Here is a 22772-nt window from a genome sequence, read left to right as displayed (position 1 = left end):
TATTAAAAACAAGAGTAAAGTCAAAATGTAACATGTAAGAAGAAATACATTTCATAAAGCATTGAACATTCATTGAATATAACTTAAGATCAAATTGGACTTTGTTCAATTGTATATATTGTATAAAAATATACGAAAACACTATTATACAATACATTTACAATTAGTTAGGTTCTTTACCAACTATTCTGGCATGACAGTACACAAATAAATCACAAAATTAACTCTGATATTATAACATTTAACAGACGTGTGTGTGTGTGTGTGTGTAAGAATGTGAGCAGGTGTATGAATGACAGAGTGTAAACTCTTCTACTAAACAACACAGAAAAAGCATTTAACATTGTTTTTACAAATTATACACTTAGTTTGTTTCATAGTCCATGAATACAGATCATGTATCACCGTCAATTTTCACGATCTCTGTAGCATAACTGATGTAATCATGAAGAAACCCCATCAACACAGCATGTGACATCTTCTACATCATCCAGGGCAGCGTCCTCCTTTAAAACCAGTGCTGCATCAGTTTAGGGGAAAGGATGTTCTCTTCTTTGATCAGCATTCATCCCAGTCACCGCCTGCTCTTCATCAGTGGCCTAGAAAGAGAAACACATTTGAAAAAATTAAACATTTAATTAAACTCTATCCATTTTCAGGTAGAGGTGTATTCACATCTGTAAGGATAGGTAAATAATCTGTGTTAAAGTTTCAACACTTTGTGCGGTTGTTTAATGTCTCAGTCCACCACAGCGCTCCAGAATGCTATAATGGCAGCACTATTGTGAGGGCACGTCATATCATTTGAATAAATATACTGCTTTCAGAAAGCTTCTTTACTGAAACATTAAAACAGTCATGACATTCACATACCTCACAATATTCATGTTCATGGAGGGCTGCTCTTCAAACGGTTAGTTCACCAAATAATGAAAATGGTCATAATTTACTCTCCCTCATGTTGTTCCAGACTCATACAAAATCCGCTCATTTTTGGAAAACAAATGAATATATTTAATATTCTCTTAATTTGTGTCCTCCTCTGCTATTCTGGGAGACCAATATTTTATTTTGAACATACATGTTTGCTATTATATAATTTTAGATTTATTCATATATAAATATCGGAATGAATTACTTCTACAATAACTTTGTATTTATTAGGCTTTAAAATACTGATTATCTAGACTATAAATGGATTAACAAAATAAGAATAAGAAAATTAAAAATATATTAATTTCAATATATTCAAGTCTTATAGATTTGGAATGACATGAGGGCAAGTAAATGATTTTTTGTGTGAACTTTACCTTTAAGAGGGAAGACCAAGAATGATGACTCTCCAAATCAGACAACTCCAAAGTTGGTTTGAGTTCTGCAATGAAAAACACAGACATCAATGGTTTTAATGAAATGAGCACGTAATCACACTGTTGTTGCATCAAAATGTGAAGTAAACCGGCAGGAGACAACAGAAACATTTATTTTCTAAAAATAACTTACATAAAATCTCAAAAGAATGATGCTCTCCCATGTCTCTGGCATTTAACATCTACAAAAACAAAAAACAAACATTATTTTACTCTTAGTAAAACACAACACCAACTGATAACATGAAATTATGAAGTTCACTTGCCTTAAACTATCTTTCCCTGAAGCTAAGAAATCCACCTCCTCCTCACACAAACAGACTTCTGTGTCCTTAACTCCAGTTAGTTTGAGTTCTGCAAAGAGGGACATCAATGGTTTCAATAAAATACGAACATGTGATCACACTGTTGCTGCATCAAAATGTGAAGTAAACAGGTAGGACACAACAGAATCATGAATTAAAAAATAATAATAACAACTCACATCAGTCTCAAAAGAATGAAGTTATCTTGTTTCTGGATTTCAACATGTACCAAACAAACATTATTTTAGTCTTAGTAAAAATAAAGATAACGATGTTATTCTGAAGTTTACTCTCCTTTAAACCGTCTGTCCCTCTCTTCAGAAGAACACACCCTTCTCCTCACAGTCTGAGACTCCTCACAAAAACAGCTTCTGTGTCTTTATCTCTCGGCGTGAGGACAATGAAGACAGGAGCTGGACAAGTCTGAAATATTACATGTAAAACATACTTTTAACAGTTACCACTTCAACAGCCTCAAAATAATTATGCTAGTCTTTACTACACAATGCCCTTTCCTTTAGGAGACAAACATACATTCAGTTTAACCGCGAAAAAAAAGGACAAATTAACATGAGTGTAACCGTGACTATAACCGTCCATTAACGCCTCAAAAAGTACAGGTAATGTAAAATCTTATGTAAATATGACAAAATACATTCACTGATGTTATATTAAAATTACCTCTTCTGTTCAGTAACATTAAACGATGCCGTTAAGACCTCCGTGTCTGAGGCGAAAACCGCATCCGTGTTTTTTTTTTTTTTTTTTTGTGATATAACGTTAAGCTTCTTTGTTTCCGCCTTTCATACAACCGGGTAAACAATAAACGATAACTTTACATGTTGAATATTTACTTACCATAGTCTTTCACTCGCTTCTCGCTTCTTTCACGCTAAGAAAATGGCGGCTACTCGCACTGGAGATGTACGATCTTGACGTGACGTGCGTGCTCTCCTTCACGTCCGTGTCCTCAACCCAGCCCCGCTGGGTTACAAAGGAGAACAATTTTCAACCCAAACTTGGGTTAACCTGTTGGACGCCTACGTTGACTATACTATATTACAATTAAATCTAATCTAATCTTGACAAACTATATATCGTTGGAAAGGTCTAAGACTCCCAAATATATATTTTACCAATATTTTTGGTTAAAAATTATTTAGGAAAAGTAATAGATGAATTTATGACAAGAATGCACCCTCAGAAATCTACATTACAAAAGGAGCTTTTACCTTTGTTTAAAAAAAAGACTTCCTCGTTGCCTTCTTCTCTATCACTTTTTAGAAATCATCAGAAGTTATATATCACTTGAAAACATAAAATCTCAAAATTCATCCTTCAAAACCCATTTTAAAATCAGACGTTGCATTACCATGTAAATGGTACATCAAAATCATGTTACAAAATGTTTTCAGTCATGAATTATAAAAATTTAGGTTTGTATCATGCACATTCATGTCTATCTTCAAAAACGTGAGTGACAGTTAACAGGTTAAAACATCCCAAAATCCTATCCAGCGGCCTCAACCCAGCATTTGGGTTGAAAAAACAACCCAGCGTTTTTTAGAGTGTACCATGGTAAATACAGTTTGAACATTAACACTACAACTGTGCTTACATACACAGTTAAATGAAAAAAAAAAAAAGTTTAAATTAAAATTTAATTTTAAATGTAGCGTTAATTATGTAACAAAAGTTACAAAACTGTACTGTACTTTAACTGTAACATACTTAAATGTGCAAAAAACTTACTCAAAGATTAAGTTAAAATGTATTAACAATAATTAGTTTAATTTAGTGATTCACCTGCATAACAACTAGAGGGTGCCTGACACTTTGAGAACCATGGCTTTAACAATCCTTTTTTATTATTATTCATTTTCATTGATTCATTAAAATTATATTATTTAAATACCGACATTTGCACTTTCAGAAAACACTTTGAAACTATTATAAGAATACAAACATATATAACCTAATGCATGGGATTCATATCAGGAAAATATGGGAAAATCTCTAAAAGACAGACATTAACATAACTTACCAGCCACACATTAGGTGAGCAACTTGATCATTTGTGATAATGCAATGCAAAAATAGACACAGGGGTATTTATTTATCTGCAGGTTACATGTCCTTAACGTTATCTTTATATCTTTTGAAAATTTCTTACCTCATTTTGCCAGTATGTTTTCAGGACCTCGCAGAACACCTGACCTTGTGCACAGTTTTTGTTCTCCATTGACATGTCATGACTCAAATTCGCTCAAAATAAATAAAAAATGTACAGGCAAATATGAAATAATTCGGGACCGACCGAGCAGTCAATTATAACGAGCAGCAGCTCACAGTTAGCCGCCTCACTCACAGAAAGACGACAATAACGGTCATATTTTTAAATGTAGAAAGGCGCGAACCGATTCATTGTCCAGTTTCTTGAATGACAGCCAGATTAACCAATCATGATAGAAGTAATAAAATAAAACTACCAATGGGAGTTGTTTCAGTGTGATAAAACAGCGAAATGTGGTTTTACCCACCCAGCAAAAACTCTTTGAAAAGACGTCGAAAAGACGTCAATGGCAGACGTCTAAACAACGTTACAATTTAGTTGAAAAGTGAAAGGTGAAAAGACGTCTTTTTCAGGTCGTCGAAAAGACGTATATAAAAAGACGTCCAAATTACGTTTAAATGTGGTTGAAAAGTGAAAGGTGAAAAGACGTCTATAAACAGACGTCCAAATTACGTTTAAATGTGGTTGAAAAGTGAAAGGTGAAAAGACGTCTTTTCCAGACCTAATTACAACCGTGAATTATTTATCATATTCCTAATTAGTGAAAATAAGACAATTCACAGTATATTGACACATTTATTGACACATTACATCTTTCATGTGAATTCTTGATCACATCTTAAGACTTCTTTGATTAAACAGACCGTAAAACAGTAGTGAAATATAACTACAGAAATAATTGTTTTCTATGTGGATGCATTTTCAAATGTAATTTATGCCTGCAAACTTAATATTTAACACAATTACTGTCTTCAGTGTTACATGATCTTCAGAAATCATTATAATATACTGATTTGCTGCTCAAGAAACATTTCTGATGATTATCAATGTTTAAAACAGTTGTGCTGCCCAATATTTTGTGGAAACCATTACATTTGTCAGTATTTTTTAATAGACCTTGCAAAAGAGTAGTGTTTATTTAGATTTAAAAGTCTTTACTATAAACTTATCAAATTAATCCATCTTTCTTTATTAATATAATTTTTCAAGACAATAAATTATGACCAATTATAACCACATTAGAACAACCAAAAATGTAAATTCTGTCATTATTTCCTTACCCTCATGTTGCAGCAAACCATGTTGCAGAACACAAATTAAGATATTTTTTTAACAGATGCCTTTTGTACGCTAAAAACCACAACAACAGCAAAAATAATCTATTCCGAAATTATGAATCCCCAATGGATTTTTACAAAAGCGCCAGCTCTCACGCCAATGCAACACTGATGCATCATGGTGCTTGTGTGAATGCGTTATTTTATATTTAAAAAATTTCATTAAAAAGTTATGCATTTATGTTTCAAAGATGAACAAATGTCTGGCTTGGAACAACATGAAGATGAGTGAGGAAAATCTTTGGTTTAACTAACACGTTTGGTAAATGGGGTTCCCACAGGGTCACCAGTAGATCTCTGCCTGATCTCTGATCTTCTGCTTCTTCTTCTGCTCCTTCCTCCATCCCAATTCTGGATGAATGAGCCACGGCAGATGTTTCCACTTTGAATGCTTTAGCCTCACTGTTTTTTCTCTAGCATCTAAAGTGAGAAAGAAAACAGTAACTAAAATGTAAATGAATAATACAAAAACAATGGTTGTCCAAAATGTACAAATTAAAGTGTACTCGTTCTTCATGAGAGATTATTAACTAATCAGTATGTCAGGGGTTGTCAGCTCTGGCCATTAAGGTGAGACTTATGTCTCTGCAGAGTAAAAGCGAGCGTTTATGACTTAGTGTGTGTTTTCAAACTGCTGGGTGTTTCTAAATCATGCAATCAAAATGATCCCCCTTACCTAAACCCCACCCTAAACCAACCGTCACTATGACGTCAGCCAATCAGGTATCATGGTCTAAAAACTCCCTGATCTGGTAACTCCCATTACTTTCCTGCAGAGACCTATGCTTGGCTTCAGGTCGACTGTCATGCAGAGTGTACGTCTCAATCAGCTTCACAGTTTGCCAAGTTGTGAATATATTGTGTACACAAATGTAGGTACTGGTAAGCACTGTAATACACTGTAATAGTGGTAATACACTGGTGACTATCTCTGTCCTCATTGTACAACATCACTACTGACATTAATGCACAACAGTAAAACTGATATCTTTCTTTTAATGCTATTTACAGCAAATTATGATAAATACTTATTACATGTATGTGCAAGATTTAATTCATAAATTAATTGGAAATGTTTAATAGATTAGACGTTACCTGTCTAGTGATATGTTTATGCGGAAATATATTATTGGTTTGTGTTTTAAAATCTATTACGTGTAATCTTATAGTGAATTATCAGTGCACCGTAAAAAGAAAATTGTGATTGGTGCAACCCTTCACCACTGACTACTGAGCAATGGACCTGAGTGAAACACACCCAGTGTTATGTCCACACCTGATCACACTCACCTGTTTGTGACTTATAGTTAGTAAAACTGAAGACCTTGATTAATGTGTTCAGGTGCACTGCACTAGGTTGGTGCAAAACTCTGCATGTAAGTGGACCTTGAGAGACAATGATGAGATCTCCTGCAATATGTTCTGAACATGCATTATAAAGAGGGAATGACTTACAACACTGGTGTCAGTCCTGGGCTGGAGGACCACCGTTCTGCAGAGTATACTTGATGTGTCTCTTTATGCTCTCCTCCTGCCTGCTTTGGTTGTGGCTGGTAAAGGACAGATCGTTAACGGCTGGTCTATGTGCTGATACAGAAGCCTACATCGGGCAGTACACCCAAGCCCACCTATCATTAATAGACCTCAAATATAGCTTTTCATCTAAAAGTATGTAATACATGGCCGCTCAATGTTAACCTACAGAAGTGTGCGCTACTGTGTGTGGACACTGAACAGCAGGACAGAAGGAAGCACGGTGCTCTCACTTGCTGTTAAAATACATCGTCATTTGTGGTCATACAGATAAAAGTAATAAATCTTTCTAATCCGCATACGTTTATTTGTGTGACTCAGAATAACAACGAAACGGTGCGATTCTGTCGTCTTGCTATGTGAACTTGAGAGAGAAACTCAGTGTATGAAAAGTAAATCTAGAGTGCCACTCTGAGTGTCTACGCATGTGTGTTTGCATGGATGATTTACATTATGTGTGTGCAATGCACAATGTGCTTTAAGAGGGCTTTCAGTTCAATAAAATAACAAAACATTTTTTTTATCTAACTAAAGTTGGCATTCTGTGATCTGTTCTGTATTTTATTTTATTTTCACTGTGACGGACAGATTCAGGCCAAAACAAAAATAATAAAAAAATAATGTCACCCTCTAATTCACACAGGGGGGCAGGGTTTCATTGAGCACCCCTGGGCGCCGCCATTGCCTAGCGGACCCCCACCAGCTGTTAGCATTCCATTGACTCCCATTCATTTTAGCGTCACTTTGTCAGCAAATAACTTTACATCTGAGGCGTTTAAAGACTCTATTTGTCCATTAATTATTTCTAAAGAAACACGAAAATGTATAAAAGGCTCCGTTACCTTGTATCTTACCTTATGGTCGAGTAGTAGGCTAACGATTGCGTCATAACCAGCTGTAGACCACAGTAGAGAAATTACCGTATGGACAGGAGGAGAAGCTCGCAGGTAATCTTTTTACAGTCGTGTCCGAATGTCGTGTGCAGTGGTCTTGATTTGACTTCCTCTGCTTGGTGTGGCTAAGAGTCCTCCTAAAAGAGACCCAAGGTCTGGTTTCATCTAAAAAGCAGCGTGAACCAACCATCATGCTGAAGATCTTAAAGCTCCACCTCTGTGAGTTTACTCATGAAAATATTTTCATACATGTGTTATAATAAATAAATAAATATATGAATAAATATATATATATATATATATATTGTCCTTGTTTGAATGAAAATTCTAAGCAAAATACTCCTAATTATTTTTCTCGTAGATCTGCTAATGTGGTGTCAAGCTGCAGAGACTTTAACAGATCAGCTTACAGATTTGGGTCAAAATGTGACTATAAACTGTGATATTGATGCAAAGGTTACCACGTGGATTTTGCTGAATTTACCAAATTGTCCGGTTGTGATATTGGACTCACTCTTAAACCCACCATCAGTATTTTACTACAAAAATAACTTCAGGCTCAAATATTCAGTGCAACCCAAACATCGTCTTTTCATAAATAACATCACTGTTCATGATTTAGGAGTTTATTATTGCATGAACACAGGAACAGGTGTAAAACTCAGCAACGGCACCAGACTACAGACTATCAGCATACACACTGGTGAGTGATACTACTTCACTTATGTGTGTATACTAATGTATACACTGCCTTTATACAGTATGTGTGTATATATATATATATTAGTGCTGTCAATCGATTAAAAAAAATTAACTAATTAATCGCACAATTTTTTAAAATTAATCGCGATTAATCGCGATTAATCGCAATTAGAAGACTGAAACTTTTTGGATATGTAAATGTAAAATGTAAAAAATTAATCTAAACTCAAGACAAAGAAACTATTTAAATGCAAAATATGATTGTTTAATGGAATTTTTGTTTAACTTGTAACACAGATTTTCTCATGTAAACAACATACCTGCAATAAACCATCAATATCCTCCAAATTAACTGTTGGCTTGAAAGCCATATTTATTACAGAAATAAAAACACAGGCATGTAAGTACCATTTGAATTTCAAAACAATCAATGCCAATAAAAAACAAAAATGATTTCCATGTTGAATTCTAAGTGGACTGCAAAAAAATTCCAAAGTATAGTCATTGCCAGTGCTTTAAGTGGGCCGGTATGCACTGGTACTCAGTACCGCCACTTCCAAATATAGCTCTTGAGCGTACCGCCACCTCTCCGTGCGCCCAGAACGTGCTTGTAGCGTACCGGTACGCTCATTTGGACATCTGTTTTAATAGAGGTTTTAATCTTTTACCTGCACTGCCGATTTTCAGAGCGCCCTTCACAATGCAAGCTTCCTTATTCATCCCACCCAGAGCAGAAACTACATTACCCATTCACCCTTAAGTTACACAAATGAATAGCGCATGTGTCGCTTTTCCCACTGTTAAGTGTCAACAACTCAACGTGGCCGGAGAAGGTGTGTGAAACTCGTTGTGAGTTATACTAAAGCAAAATCTTGAGTATTTATTGTCTGATAAACATTAAAAACTGTCTGCGGAGGTTGAGTCGTCCTGCAGCCCCCGCTGGCTGCTCATTGGCTGCAGCATCTTTTTTCTAAGTTCTAAAAAAATACCGTAGACGGCAAGGCACAAATTTAGATATTTATCTAATTATCTAATTAATCTATAGCCTATGCACAAAGACAATATGATCTTTTTGTCCCCTTTTTGTTTTAAAGCTTGATGAAGAGAGAGAGCGCAAGTTGGTGCAGCTGAGGAGGACAGTGATGCACGCGTACAGGAGTGATTGACAGTTCGCGGCACTGTGTACAAAAAATACTCCGCTACACAATTATTTCGTTATTTTCGTTTAAGCTTATTAACGTTTTTTTTAAACAATGACATTTGAGTTCATGATTTTAATGTCGCTGTTTCTTGTGGCAGACTGAATGAAGAGTAATGTTTCTTGTGGCAGACTGAAGAGTAATCCGGCAGAGTTTTATACTGAAACTTTCCGTCTAAAAGTCCTTCCTTGGTCTTATCCATATTTCTTTGCACGTTGAACACACAAGGCCACAACTGGAAATAAAAAAAACTGCATCCGCGTTAATTGCGTTATTTTTTTTTAACGCGTTAAATATTTCAAATTAATCGAATGCGTTAACGCGCTAATTTTGACAGCACTAATATATATATATATATATATATATATATATACACACACACACACACACACACACAGACAGACACAGAGATATATATCTGAGCACTTTTTTTTACAGACCCAACTACAACTGCAGTTACCGAGTTACCACAGTGTCAGAATTGCACTGAAGTGTTGCTAAATGAGCAGACAACATGGATGAATCTTCTTGCTCTAATATTTTGCATGATCAGTGTTTTACTGATCATTGGGATGATAGGTGAGTTGCTTTCTGAACTTATTAAATGTTTAGTAGCATAACAACTCCTGTAAAAATATGAAGCTATTTTTCGGAAGGTCAATTAAGTTCTTATTTTATTATTGTTTAAGCAATCCTGTTAAAATGTTCATCTGATGGAAGTTACCAAAATCCAAAACGACATATGGACCAACAGTAGTATCAAGTTACAGATCTTGGGGTGACCAGAGTCCCAACTCTCTTAAAATTGTAAATAGCTTGACCCAATCTTTTCCCTTTAACTTTTAATATCCTTGTTGTCCCATGTTTTTTATTGGGGGAAAAAGCTGATCCTCTGCCATAAATTAATGGGCATTAAGTGCCATTAAGTGTGCGCATAGAAAGTACAGGCTACCGGTTTTTAGGATAGCTCACTATGTTGAGTATTTCTTTTAATAATGAGCTTAAATGATAAAATGTTTTTTGATAGTTTTAAGAAATGAGGTACATGATGTATAGCAATGCATTTCAAACAGTCATGTTTATTTAAATATGTTTTAGTTAATTAGTCAAAGGAAGTCTCTGAGCAGCTTTTGAGGATCCTCAAATTTGGTTGTCATGAAACTTGCATCTGTAACTTGGATTTGTCATCATAGCATAATGACTTGCATATATGGAGTTGCATTTTATTTTCTGTTTCACATGTAACTTTTGTTCAATTAATTGTTGAAATAACTAATTGTATGTCTGCACTATCACTATACCTGTTTCAAATTTATTTTTGTGTGTAAACATAATAAAGTTATAGGTAATAAAGTTCCTTCCTACTAAATTTGCAGTTGAAATTTCAAGCACAACTCTTTTCATTTCTTGTGGTTTAAGAACAACATAGTAATTCAGAGACTATATTGGATAGTTTAAATTTTTTTTTACACCTCACGAATATGTATTCGTCTAGTTAAAGTTTTTTTTTTAAGAGCGCATACACTCTGCTTTTTACCACTGTTGGGAACGTTACTTTAAAAAGTAATTAGTTATAGTTACTCACTACTTGTTCCAAAAAGTAACTGAGTTAGTAACTGAATTACTCTATAATAAAAGTAACTCGTTACCAGGGAAAGTAACTATTTGCGTTACTGTAAAAAAAAAAGTTGCTATATGTAAGAGAATTTGTACTTTTTCACAAGTCAGTTGAAATGAGTAGAACAGACAGGTGTTCGTACATAACTTTCGAAATTTATTGCACGTTGTAACGATATGACTCCCTAATCATCGGGAAGAAGGAGGCGGGAACCGGCGCACAATCAAAACAGAATTTTAATATTCAAAATAAATACAAAACGGCGCACCAGCCCCTCACGGACGACTGGTGCGCATAAATGAAAACCAAAACATAAACTAATGTCCCAGGCCTGGTCCTCTCTCGTCCTTCACGGTCGTCACTCCAGTTTTATATCCTTCCATCTCCTACGTGGGACTCGATACGGGCGGTGGGGCGCAGGTGTAGCTCATCTCCAATCACTACACCTGGCCTCACTCCTCGTTCCCACGCCTCTCGGCCCCGCCCCACTCGCCACACACGTCAACATACAGCAAGAGTTTTATCCTGCACTTCATGTATTATCTTTGTAAGAAAAGTGTTTTTGGCCACTAGCTTTGTAGATGTGTGTCACACATTACATGTACACATTACATGCACGTTCTTGCCTTTGATAGGGTGACCACCCGTCCCGCGTAGCGCGTGCGTGCACAGCGTTTTAAGCCCAATTCATGCGTCCCACAAATTGAGACTGTGTCACGCGTAATCAATGCTTGCTCAAAAAAAGTTGGTCGCTCATCTATATCTGGAGTCACCAACCCGTCGATCGCGGTCGACAAGTCGATCGCGGTCGACAAGTCGATCTTGGAAGCATTTTAAGTTGATAGCGAAGATTTTTCAAAATCTGAGAAAAAAAAGTGCGAGCCTCCGCTGACTGTGCGCGCACCTCCCGAAACAGATGAGACATTTACTTGATGCAACTATTTTAGACTGAAAACCAGACCATACAACTGATTTAGACGCGGGTGCCGGTGTGATGAAATGTACTAATATCCGTCTGCTCAGGCATGATTGTTTTAGGCCTGTAATTTATTGATTATTGAGGTAATAGGGATGGCACGGTTCTCTGAAAAAAAAAAAAAAAACGTTTCTGTTGATGCATGCGCATTCTGGGTTCCCAGACATTACAAAAACATGAGAGAAAAAAAAAACCCTGGATAAATCATTCACTCTTGTTCAACGCGAATATATGAGCAGTAATTTATTCTTAAAGTGAATTATTGTTAATTTTGTCTTTAAAAATGATGAAGTGTGTGAAATAAATTCTTCAAATCAAATCAAAAAATTGTAATGAAAAATAAATAAAATTAAATAGCTAAAGTAAATCGTAAGTGGAAGTGCATTTGTCGATTCTGTCATAAGCATACAGTACATCAGCAATACGTTTAGGGGAATAGGGCATTATTAATATGCCATGTAAGGTGGTATGTGCTACAAATGGGTAAACCACTATCAGTGAGTCTATCCAAGGCAGTGTCCCACATTGTCCCTCAGAAACATACCCCTTGTCCCCCTCTTGGGCTTATTAGCAGGTGGTCACCCTAGCCTTTGACCACAATGAATTTGAAGAAGTGCTTATATCTCCACCTTGAAAATGCCAACTTTTCATCGGATTGCTCCTGACTCGCCATTTCTGCTGCTGCTGCGAATCTCTGTGTAGCTGTTGCATGTGTTTGTGTGTGTGTGTGTGTGTGTGTGTTTTTGGCGCCGCTGGCGTTGCCGCGTGTGCCGGCATGTGTGTAAAAACACTGGCTCTGATTGGCTACCATGAAACACATGACTCTGCCTTAGCCAATCATAATCGCTTATTTCGTTATTTACCCACCTGCTCATTGGTTGTGTGTCAGCCAGGGGTGCGTCCGGATTGCGTAGTTTATTAAATCAATGCATAGTAACGCACCGCATTTAACGTTCAGTAACGTAAACGGCGTTGTAACGACGGGAAAAGTAATTAGTTAGATTACCGCGTTACTGAAAAAATACAATTTTAAACGCCGTTATTCCACACACTGCTTATTACACACACAGGGATGCACAGCAGCACACAAATTTGCCAAATATAAAAAATAAAAACATTGCAATTTAAAAGATTATTATTGTGTAGACTAAATAATGTATAGTAATTTTATGCATCAGAATTAGGCAATCATCTCTGGAGATGCGTTCTGTCTTAGCGCTTGCAAATTCCACCGGGTAAAAAAAAAAACAAATCTGCCATATGGCACGAGGGCAACTGGCTCTTAAAAGGAATGGAAGATGAGCCTCTGATTGGTTTATTGCACATTATACCCAAAACACACCCATTACTCATTAAGAGAATAGGGACAACCCATTTCGACCATACGCCAGGTGCACCAACCGTGTTTCCCATCATTTAAATAGCAAAAGTTGATTTGGATAATTTAGACAGTTTGGACAATTCAATTTAGTGGAAAAAATGTATGCCTATATAGTCAGAGCTTTTAGAACAGGGGTGTCAAACTTGATTCCTGGAGGACCAGAGCCCTGCAGAGTTTAAGTTCAACCCTAATAAAACACACCTGATTCGAATAATCAAGTCATTCAGGCTCTTTTGAAAACTACATGGTATGTGTGTTGGAGCAGGGTTGGAACAAAACTCTGCAGGGCTTCGTCCCTCCAGGAATTGAGTTGGCACTCCTGGCTTAGAAGTTCCACTTAAAGCAACACTTCTGAGGCAGTGTAACGGTTTAATAATCTATGGCAAAATATAAAGAGCTTTGGTGATAATTAAAGTGGATATTTCATTACTGCAATATTAATTTCTCGCTAGAAATGACATCAAAAGTGGAGAACTTTGATTAAAAACAAAAATTTACACACAAACTGACCACTGATGCAACTTTCAGACACCATCTTTATTTTTTGGCTTAACTGTCATGGAATTGAACGCACAGAATTGTGGGATATCTAAGGCAGCGAAGGATACATCTATCCTGCCTTCAAAAATCAGCCAGATGAAGGCATCTCAGGATACAGGAACTGAATCCAACATCGAATTCAGATGTGCCTTGATTACTTCCTACCTTGGAATGCGCCCTTAGAAGGCAGCGTTTTTTCAGGTTTGGATGCAGCCTATGTGCATTTTGGTGCTCTACTGGTTAATAAACAGAACTGCACGCATACTGCGGAAGAAGATTCAAGTTGATATCTATGGTAATTCACGCATATATGTGTTACTCAGAAAATAACAATTTATTCTAAATGTACTGGGATAAGACAATCTGGGATAAGACAAAAAAGCGGTTTGGTAGATGAATTTATGATGATCAGAGAAAAAGACACATAGTGTTGCTTTAGAGAAGAGCACAGAATACCGTATTTTTTGGACTATAAGTCGCACCTGAGTATAAGTCGCATCAGTCCAAAAGTACTGAAAAGACTGAAACATGGGTCTAATTTTACACAGAGGAACAGAATAAAAAACACGTGATGGCAAGAAAACAAACTGAGGAAACCAATGCAGAATTTGTAACTGCATGCTAGAAAACCACATGGTAGAAATAGTGAGAAGCTTCAGGGGTTTTCACACACAACCATCTCAAAGAGTGCAGTGTACAGTGTTGTATGCTGCTTATTTACACAAGTGTATAAGACTATTATTAAGTATAGTCTTATGTGTTTTAGGTGTTGCTGTCAAGTCACAATAGGGCAGACAGAGTTATATTGTTGTTGTCATTTAGTTTCTCTGGCACTCTGCTTTCTAAAACATATGAAATATGAGATTAATATTTATACCAGGCAGGAGATTATCTATTGGCTGGTGAGCAACTTGACTTCCTCTTCATTTGGCTAAAATAAGCTGAAATGGCCTGTGGTTAAGTTTAATCTTCAGAAAGGTGTGAAACAAACAAGACTGCAATCGTGCTAAAGTGCTCCACCAGTTCTTTTAACAAAATGAGGATTATGCAGCTCTGTGAGTTTTCAAATAAGTTATTATGTTGTAAAATCAGAATGCTCTATACTTTTTTTTGATGCATGCATTTTTTCCTTCTCGTAGATCTGCTCATATGCTGTCAAGCTGCAAGTTCTTTTTACACGTCAGCTAACAGATTTAGGACTCAATGTGACTATAAACTGTGAGCTTGACTGAAAAGAGGTGACATGGCTGTTGAATCAACCAGATCCTCCAGTTCTGATATTACACTCATTCTCAAAGTAGTAGTAACAGTAGTAACTTTTTTTAAGCACATATCAAATTGTTATTCTCTACAGATATAGTTGACTTCAGTACTCTCTGTCGCTGCAATTACAGTAACAACTGTCACTGCATTTCATTTACAGCTCTAATGCAGACAAAATGGCCAGATCTTACTTTAAAATTGTGTCTAATGAGTGCTTTTATGCTCATTACTGTGATATGTGAGCTTTTTTTTCCTTAAAACTATAAAAAATATATTTTGTTCCTTTTCAGTAAGTTAAATTGTTCTTAAATTAATTTTATTTGATCATACACAAGTATACACAAGTACAAGTATCATACACAATGAAAGTCGTGGCCTAGTGGTTAGAGAGTTTGACTCCTAACCCCCTAGGGTTGTGGTTGTGAGTCTCGGGCCAGCAATACCACGACCTTGATGCTGCAGCATAAATGGCTGTCCACTGCTCCGGGTGTGTGCATGCGTGTGTGTGTTTGTGTGTGTGTGTGTGCATGTGGTTAAATGTAGAGCATGAATTCTGAGTATGGGTCACCATACTTGGCTGTCACGTCACTTTACCTGATAATGCAGACCCACAGCTTCTTATGAGTCTTGAACAATCTTTTAATGTTCATACTTTTCACCTGGTCAAGATTTCTAAAAATCCTTTCTTTGTATTGGTCTTAAGTTATATTCTAATTTTCTGAGATACTGAATTTGTGATTTTCCTTAGTTGTCAGTTATAATTATCAAAATTAAAATAAATATATATTTGAAATAAATCAGTCTGTGTGTAATGATGAATGAATATAATATACAAGTTTCACTTCTTGAATGGAATTAATGAAATAAAATAATCTTCTAATTATATGACCAGCACCTGTATAAACATTAGGCCTACTTTTAAGATAAAGATTTGTATTTATTTAAATTTATGATTTTGTGACATTATTTTAGTAAATTTCCCATCTAATTTATCAACACGGTGGTTTACTTTTGATTTGTTTGATGTTCTATAATTTTCATTAGATTGAATAAACAAACGCATTCAAATAAATACAACATTTTTAAATTATTAATGTTTTCTTTAATATTAATTCAATTCAGTATTCCATCCAATACAATTTACTGTCCCCATTGGGAAATTCGTCTTGGACCCTGGAACCTGCATACACATACACTGAGCATTACATCTCACAAAAGATTAAAATATTCCACACATAAACAAAAAAGAGAACCAACATTCCAAGCCACAACTAGCAATTTGGGCTCTGAGCTTCTCCACCCTTCCTCCAGACTCTAGGACCTTGGTTTCCAAATGAAATACAAAACTTGCTCTCATCTGAAAAGAGGACTTTGGATCAATGAGCAACAGTCCAGTTCTTCCAGGTAAGACACCTCTGATGTTGTCTGTGGTAAAGGAGAGGCTTAACAAGAGGAATATGACAACTGTAGCTAAATTCCTTGACACGTCTGTGTGTGGTGGCTCTTGATGCCTTGACCCCAGCCTCAGTCCATTCCTTGAGAAGTTCACTCAAGTTCTTAAATTAATTTTGCTTGATAATACTCACAAGGCTTCTTCTTCTTCCACACTTTTTCCTTCCACTCAACTTTCTGTTAACATGCTTGGATACAGCACTCTGTGAACAGCAGCTTCTTTGGCAATGAATATTTGTGGCTTACCTTGTGAATGGTGTCAATGATTGTCTTCTGGACAACTGTCAGATCAGCGGTCTTCCCCATTTTTGTGTAGCCTAGTGATTTAAACTGAGAGACTATTTTGAAGGCTCAGGAAACCTTTGCTGGTGTTTTGAGTTGATAAGCTGATTGGCATGTCTCCATATTTTAATTTGTTGAGATTTGGAGTGAATAGGTGGGTTTGTTAAATGTGAGACAAAATCATCACAATTAAAATAACCAAAGACTTAAACTACTTCATTCTGTGTGCACTGAGTATATTTCAGTTTCACAACTTGAGTATAATTACTGAAATAAATGAACTTTTCCATGACATTCTATTTTATTGAGATGCACCTGTACATTCTGACATATCAGTGAACCCTGTTCACATACGCATAATGCCACGCTTAGACTACAGGGCTCTAGACTCATTCTTCCCATTGGTTGCTCTTTTGTGACTTTTTTCAGTTGATTGCATGAGCACATCATTTGCATTTTATTTGCGAATTTGCGATCTTGGTGTCACATTTCTAAAAGTGAAAGTGACGTGACATACAGCCAAGTATGGTGACCCATACTCAGAATTTGTGGTCTGCATTTAACCCATCCGAAGTGCACACACACAGCAGTGAACACACACACACACACTGTGAACACACACCCGGAGCAGTGGGCAGACATTTATGCTGTGGTGCCCGGGGAGCAGTTGGGGGTTCGATGCCTTGCTCAAAGGCACCTCAGTCGTGATATTACCGGCCCGAGACTCACACCCACAACCCTAGGGTTAGGAGTCAAACTCTCTAACCACTAGGCCACGACTTCTTATTTTACAAGAAAAGATAATTGTCTTTGTTTTGCTTATACACACTTTTCACTTTTTAACAATAAAACAAAAGACTGATTCATTGTTATACTTAATTAAAAAGCACAACAACAATAAAACAGTAGGCAATATGAACGTGACATGCAAAGTCTCAGGTTAAGCGTTTTACTGCCTATGAAGCATTTCAAAATGCTTAATATGGCTTAATGCATTAAGATAAAAAAAGCAAAGCATACATCTTATTAATAAAGTGTAGTCTACTATTTACACAAAAGCATAAGAGCCCAGAATATGAACGCAATGCGCAAGTATCACGTGAAGGCGATTTCCTCCCATATAAACCTGTCTACCATAAACACACACACACACACACACACACACACACACAACAACAACAAACCGGGGAACATTCTAAAACACTTAATGTGGCTTACTGCAAATTCAGCAAACACATTATTATTAAACCATAAAATTATGTCTGGAGATCATTTGATACTGAAGACTGATGCCAAAAATTCAGCTTTGATCACAGAAATAAACTGCATTTTATTTTTATTTTTTTTTAGAAATGTAATTAAAATATAATTTATTTACGTGATGGCAAAGTTGAATAAATGACTTTTGATTCATCAATAAATCCTAAAGAAAGTATTGCAGCCCCCCCATCCCCATTTTTTTTTTTAATAAATAAAGAAAATAAGTTCCCCAACTGTTTCCTACACCAAACTTTGATCAAAGCAATACATAATATTTTTAAGTATGTTAAGATAGAAAACGTCTCGGTTACGTACGTAACCCTCGTTCCCTGATGGAGGGAACAGAGACGTTATGTCGACCGACAAATGGGGTCTCACTTGGGAGGCCAATCATCTCTGATTTTAAGAGAAAACGCCAATGAAATTGGCAAGTGGATTAACACACCTGAGCCACTCCCCGTGCCAGCGGGTATAAATAGGGCGACAGGTGCATCCACTCATTAGGTTTTACGCTGAGGAGCCGAGAACGTGTCCCGGCAACAGCGAATGGTTCAAGGTTGTGGCATGGGGACATAACGTCTCTGTTCCCTCCATCAGGGAATGAGGGTTACGTACGTAACCGAGACGTTCCCTATCTGTCGGTCACTACGAGTTATGTCGACCGACAAATGGGGTCCTATGGAAAACGCCATAACCTGAACCTTGTCACAACCCTGAGGCGCTGCAATTGTTGACAAGCCGTGGCGTGCCACAAAAGCTACGCTTAAGGTCGTAACCTTCCCAAAGCCCCAGCGCAAATTCACTGACCTTGGTACCGAAGGGGCCAAAGGGTGAGTACATCGCTGCTGGAGAAGGCCATGCTGCTGTTCCGCCCACATAAAGTAAATGGAAGGGATTTCAACCTTCAGTGAAAGATTGCTTCAAATCTTCCCTATTTGTTCTTTCAGCTGGCAAGACAATGGGGAAGCGAGCCTTTAGGAAAGGTCGCTACGGAGACCACATCCTACCCGTAGGGAGGTGACATGTGGATATACCGATATGGACTGACCCAGGGGGCAGTACTACATATGGAAAGGGTCTCTGAGGCAGGTCCTACCTTGGAGTAGGGATGGAACGGCTGCCAGAAGAGACCGACAGAGCGATCTGTCAAGGGAAGACACGGGTTTGCCAAGAGGGAAACCTTACCGTGGAAGAATACACATATGGGATTACCCGCAGGGAACCCAGCCATATGGACACCTAGCCCAGTACAGGGGCTGACCGGCTCCGGGCATGCTAACGCCAGTACTGGGCCTGGCGACAGACTGCTCCGCCAAGTCTGACGCCGAGGGTGCTGGAGGATGCTCGACCAGGGTACGCCAACCGGGGAACTCTACTGGGAGAAGAAGGCGCTCACATCCCCGTGTTAGGGGGAATGGCGCAGCAAGCGAGACACCCAGCCAGCCCTTCCCGCCAATTACCTGTTACCCAACACACGGGAGGAAACTGGCTCTACACGGAGGTTGTAAAACCTCGCAAAGGTGTTAGGTGTCGCCCAGCCCGCAGCTCGACAAACGTCTGCCAGAGAGGCGCCGTGCGCCAATGCATAGGAGGAGGCCACACTCCGTGAGGAGTGGGCCCTCACCCCCAGGGGGCACGGCTCGCCTTGGGAATGGTAAGCCAAGGCGATGGCGTCCACTATCCAGTGGGCCAACCTCTGCTTAGAGACAGCCTTCCCCTTCTGCTGACCTCCAAAGCAGACCAGGAGCTGCTCAGAGCTTCTGAAGCTCTGGGTGCGGTCCACGTATATGCGAAGCGCTCTTACGGGACACAGCAACGACAAGGCTGGATCTGCCTCCTCCAGGGGCAGCGCTTGCAGGTTCACCACCTGGTCTCGGAAGGGAGTGGTGGGAACCTTGGGCACGTATCCAGGCCGGGGTCTCAGGACAACGTGAGAGTAGGCCGGCCCGAACACAAGGCACTCTTCACTTACCGAAAATGCTTGGAGGTCCCCGACCCTCTTGATGGAAGTGAGCGCGATCAGGAGCGCTGTCTTGAGAGACAGGAACTTCAGCTCAACCGAATCCAGCGGCTCAAAGGGACCCCTCTGAAGTCCCGCCAGGACAATAGAGAGGTCCCAGGAGGGAATCAGGGGTGTCCTAGGAGGATGTAACCTTCTGGCACCCCTCAGGAACCTAACGATCAGGTCATGCCTCCCCAGGGACCGGCCGTCCACTGCATCATGATGTGCTGCAATGGCAGCCACATACACCTTCAGGGTGGAGGGTGACAGCCCACGCTCCAGCCTACCTTGCAGGAAAGAAAGCACGACTCTGACCGGGCATCTCCGGGGGTCTTCTCGGTGAGAAGAACACCAATTCGTGAACAGACTCCACTTCAGAGCATAGGCCTGCCTCGTAGAAGGGGCTCTAGCCTGAGTGATAGTGTCTACCACCGCTGGGGGCAGATCACTTAGGTCTGCCGCGTCCCGTCTAGAAGCCACACGTGGAGGTTCCAGAGATCTGGACGCGGGTGCCAAATGGTGCCAAGCCCCTGAGAGAGAAGGTCTCTCCTCAGGGGGATGCGCCAGGGAGGGGCTGTCACGAGGAGCATGAGTTCCGAAAACCAGGTCCGGGTGGGCCAGTAAGGCACAACCAACAGGACCTGTTCCTCGTCCTCCCTGACCTTGCACAGTGTCTGTGCGAGCAGGCTCACTGGGGGAAACGCATACTTGCGTAAAGCCCGAGGCCAGCTGTGTGCCAGTGCATCTGTGCCCAGGGGGGCCTGGGACAGGGAATAGTACAGCTGGCAGTGGGAGGACTCGTGGGAAGCAAACAGGTCTACCTGGGCTTCCCCGAATCGACTCCAAATCAGCTGGACCGTCTGGGGATGGAGTCGCCATTCCCCGGGGAAAGTGAGCTGTCGTGAGAGCGCGTCGGCTGCACGATTGAGCTCCCCCGGGATGTGGACAGCGCGCAGCGACTTGAGCCACGTCTGACTCCAGAGGAGGAGATGACGGGCGAGTTGAGACATGCGACGTGATCGTAACCCGCCTTGTCGGTTGATGTACGAAACAGCCGCAGTGTTGTCCGTGCGGACCAACACGTGCTTGTCCAGCACTAGCGGACGAAACCGTCGCAAAGCTAGATGCACTGCCAGCAACTCCAGGCAGTTGATGTGCCAAAGCAGTCGAGGTTCTGTCCAGGACCCTGAGGCTGCCTGCCCGTTGCATGTCGCGCCCCAGCCCGAGTTGGAGGCATCTGTTGTGACAACAACGTGCCGGGACACTTGTTCTAAGGGCACGCCGGCCCGTAGAAAGGCAAGGTCCGACCAAGGACTGAATAGGCGGCGACACATCAGTGTGATGGTGACACGATGTGTACCGCGGCGCCATGCCCATCTCGGGACTCGGGAGTGTAACCAGTGCTGAAGTGGTCTCATATGAAGCAACCCGAGCGGCGTGACTGCAGCTGCGGATGCCATATGCCCCAGGAGCCTCTGAAAGTGTTTCAGCAGTACCACTGTCCTGCCTCTGAAGGAACTCAGGCAGTTCAGCACTGAGTGGGCACGCTCGCTGGTGAGACGTGCCGTCATACTCACCGAGTCTAACTCCATACCGAGATAAGAGATTCTCTGCACAGGGGAGAGCTTGCTCTTCTCCCGGTTGACCTGAAGCCCCAACTGACTGAGGTGCCGAAGCACGAAGTCCCTGTGATCGCACAACTCTTCTCGGGACCGGGCCATAATGAGCCAGTCGTCGAGATAGTTGAGGATCCTGATGCCCACTTCCCAAAGTGGGGCAAGGGCGCCCTCCGCGACCTTCGTGAAGACACGGGGGGACAGGGAGAGCCCGAAGGGGAGGACCTTGTACTGCCATGCCTGACCCTCGAAAGCAAAGCGCAGGAACGGTCTGTGACGAGGGAGGATAGAGACATGAAAGTACGCGTCTTTCAGGTCGATCGCTGCAAACCAGTCCTGGGGCTGAACGCATTTGATAATGCGTTTCTGCGTCAACATCCTGAACGGGAGCTTGTGTAGGGCCCGATTCAAGACTCGCAGATCCAGGATAGGTCGAAGGCCACCGCTCTTCTTGGGCACGATGAAGTAAGGGCTGTAAAACCCCGTCCTCATCTCGGCTGGAGGGACCGGCTCGATTGCATCCTTCGCCAGGAGGACAGCAATCTCCTCGCGCAAGACAGGGGCGTCCTGGACTGCCACCAAAGTCTCGAGCACGCCATTGAACTTGGGGGGTCGCCGGGCGAATTGAATCGCATAGCCGAGTCGAACTGTCCGGATGAGCCAGCGTGACGGGTTGGGCAGCGCAAGCCACGCTCCCAGATACCGTACAAGTGGCACCAAAGGGACAGTCGACATACCCGCAGTGGTGCAGCGATGGGGAGTCGTGCCGGAAGGCCCAGAAGGCACTGCGTCCTGGGTCATCGCAACCACACTCCTCGTGTTCCCGGAGGAACTGGCCAGAGACGCGTGGAGAGGCGTTGCGTCTCCGAACCCCGACCTGCTGGCCGCTGGCGAAAGGGGGCGTCGTGGGTGAGAGTGAGGAAGCTGTGCGTCGCTCATTGTCAAGCCACGAGCCGTCCGGCCAGTGGC

At 40.3% G+C, this 22772-nt stretch overlaps 2 long non-coding RNA genes across 2 annotated transcripts; one reads left to right on the top strand and one right to left on the bottom strand.

Moving 5' to 3' along the window:
- Nucleotides 1-4530: 4530 nt before the first annotated feature.
- On the bottom strand, nucleotides 4531-7597 carry LOC113070597 (uncharacterized). Its single transcript, XR_003279946.1, has 3 exons — nucleotides 7462-7597; nucleotides 6542-6636; nucleotides 4531-5506 (listed from the first exon to the last, which is right to left on the bottom strand). It is a non-coding gene; the product is annotated as an uncharacterized LOC113070597 (long non-coding RNA).
- Nucleotides 7598-7608: 11 nt separating this feature from the next.
- Nucleotides 7609-10675, top strand: LOC113070600 (uncharacterized). Its single transcript, XR_003279949.1, has 4 exons — nucleotides 7609-7731; nucleotides 7874-8215; nucleotides 9852-9992; nucleotides 10103-10675. It is a non-coding gene; the product is annotated as an uncharacterized LOC113070600 (long non-coding RNA).
- The last annotated feature ends 12097 nt before the right edge of the window (nucleotides 10676-22772 follow it).

Source organism: Carassius auratus, unplaced genomic scaffold (assembly GCF_003368295.1).
Source record: "Carassius auratus strain Wakin unplaced genomic scaffold, ASM336829v1 scaf_tig00004584, whole genome shotgun sequence".
NCBI lineage: Eukaryota > Metazoa > Chordata > Actinopteri > Cypriniformes > Cyprinidae > Carassius > Carassius auratus.
The sequence above is the reverse complement of the archived record's forward strand: the minus strand, read 5'-3'. Positions and strand labels throughout refer to the sequence as shown.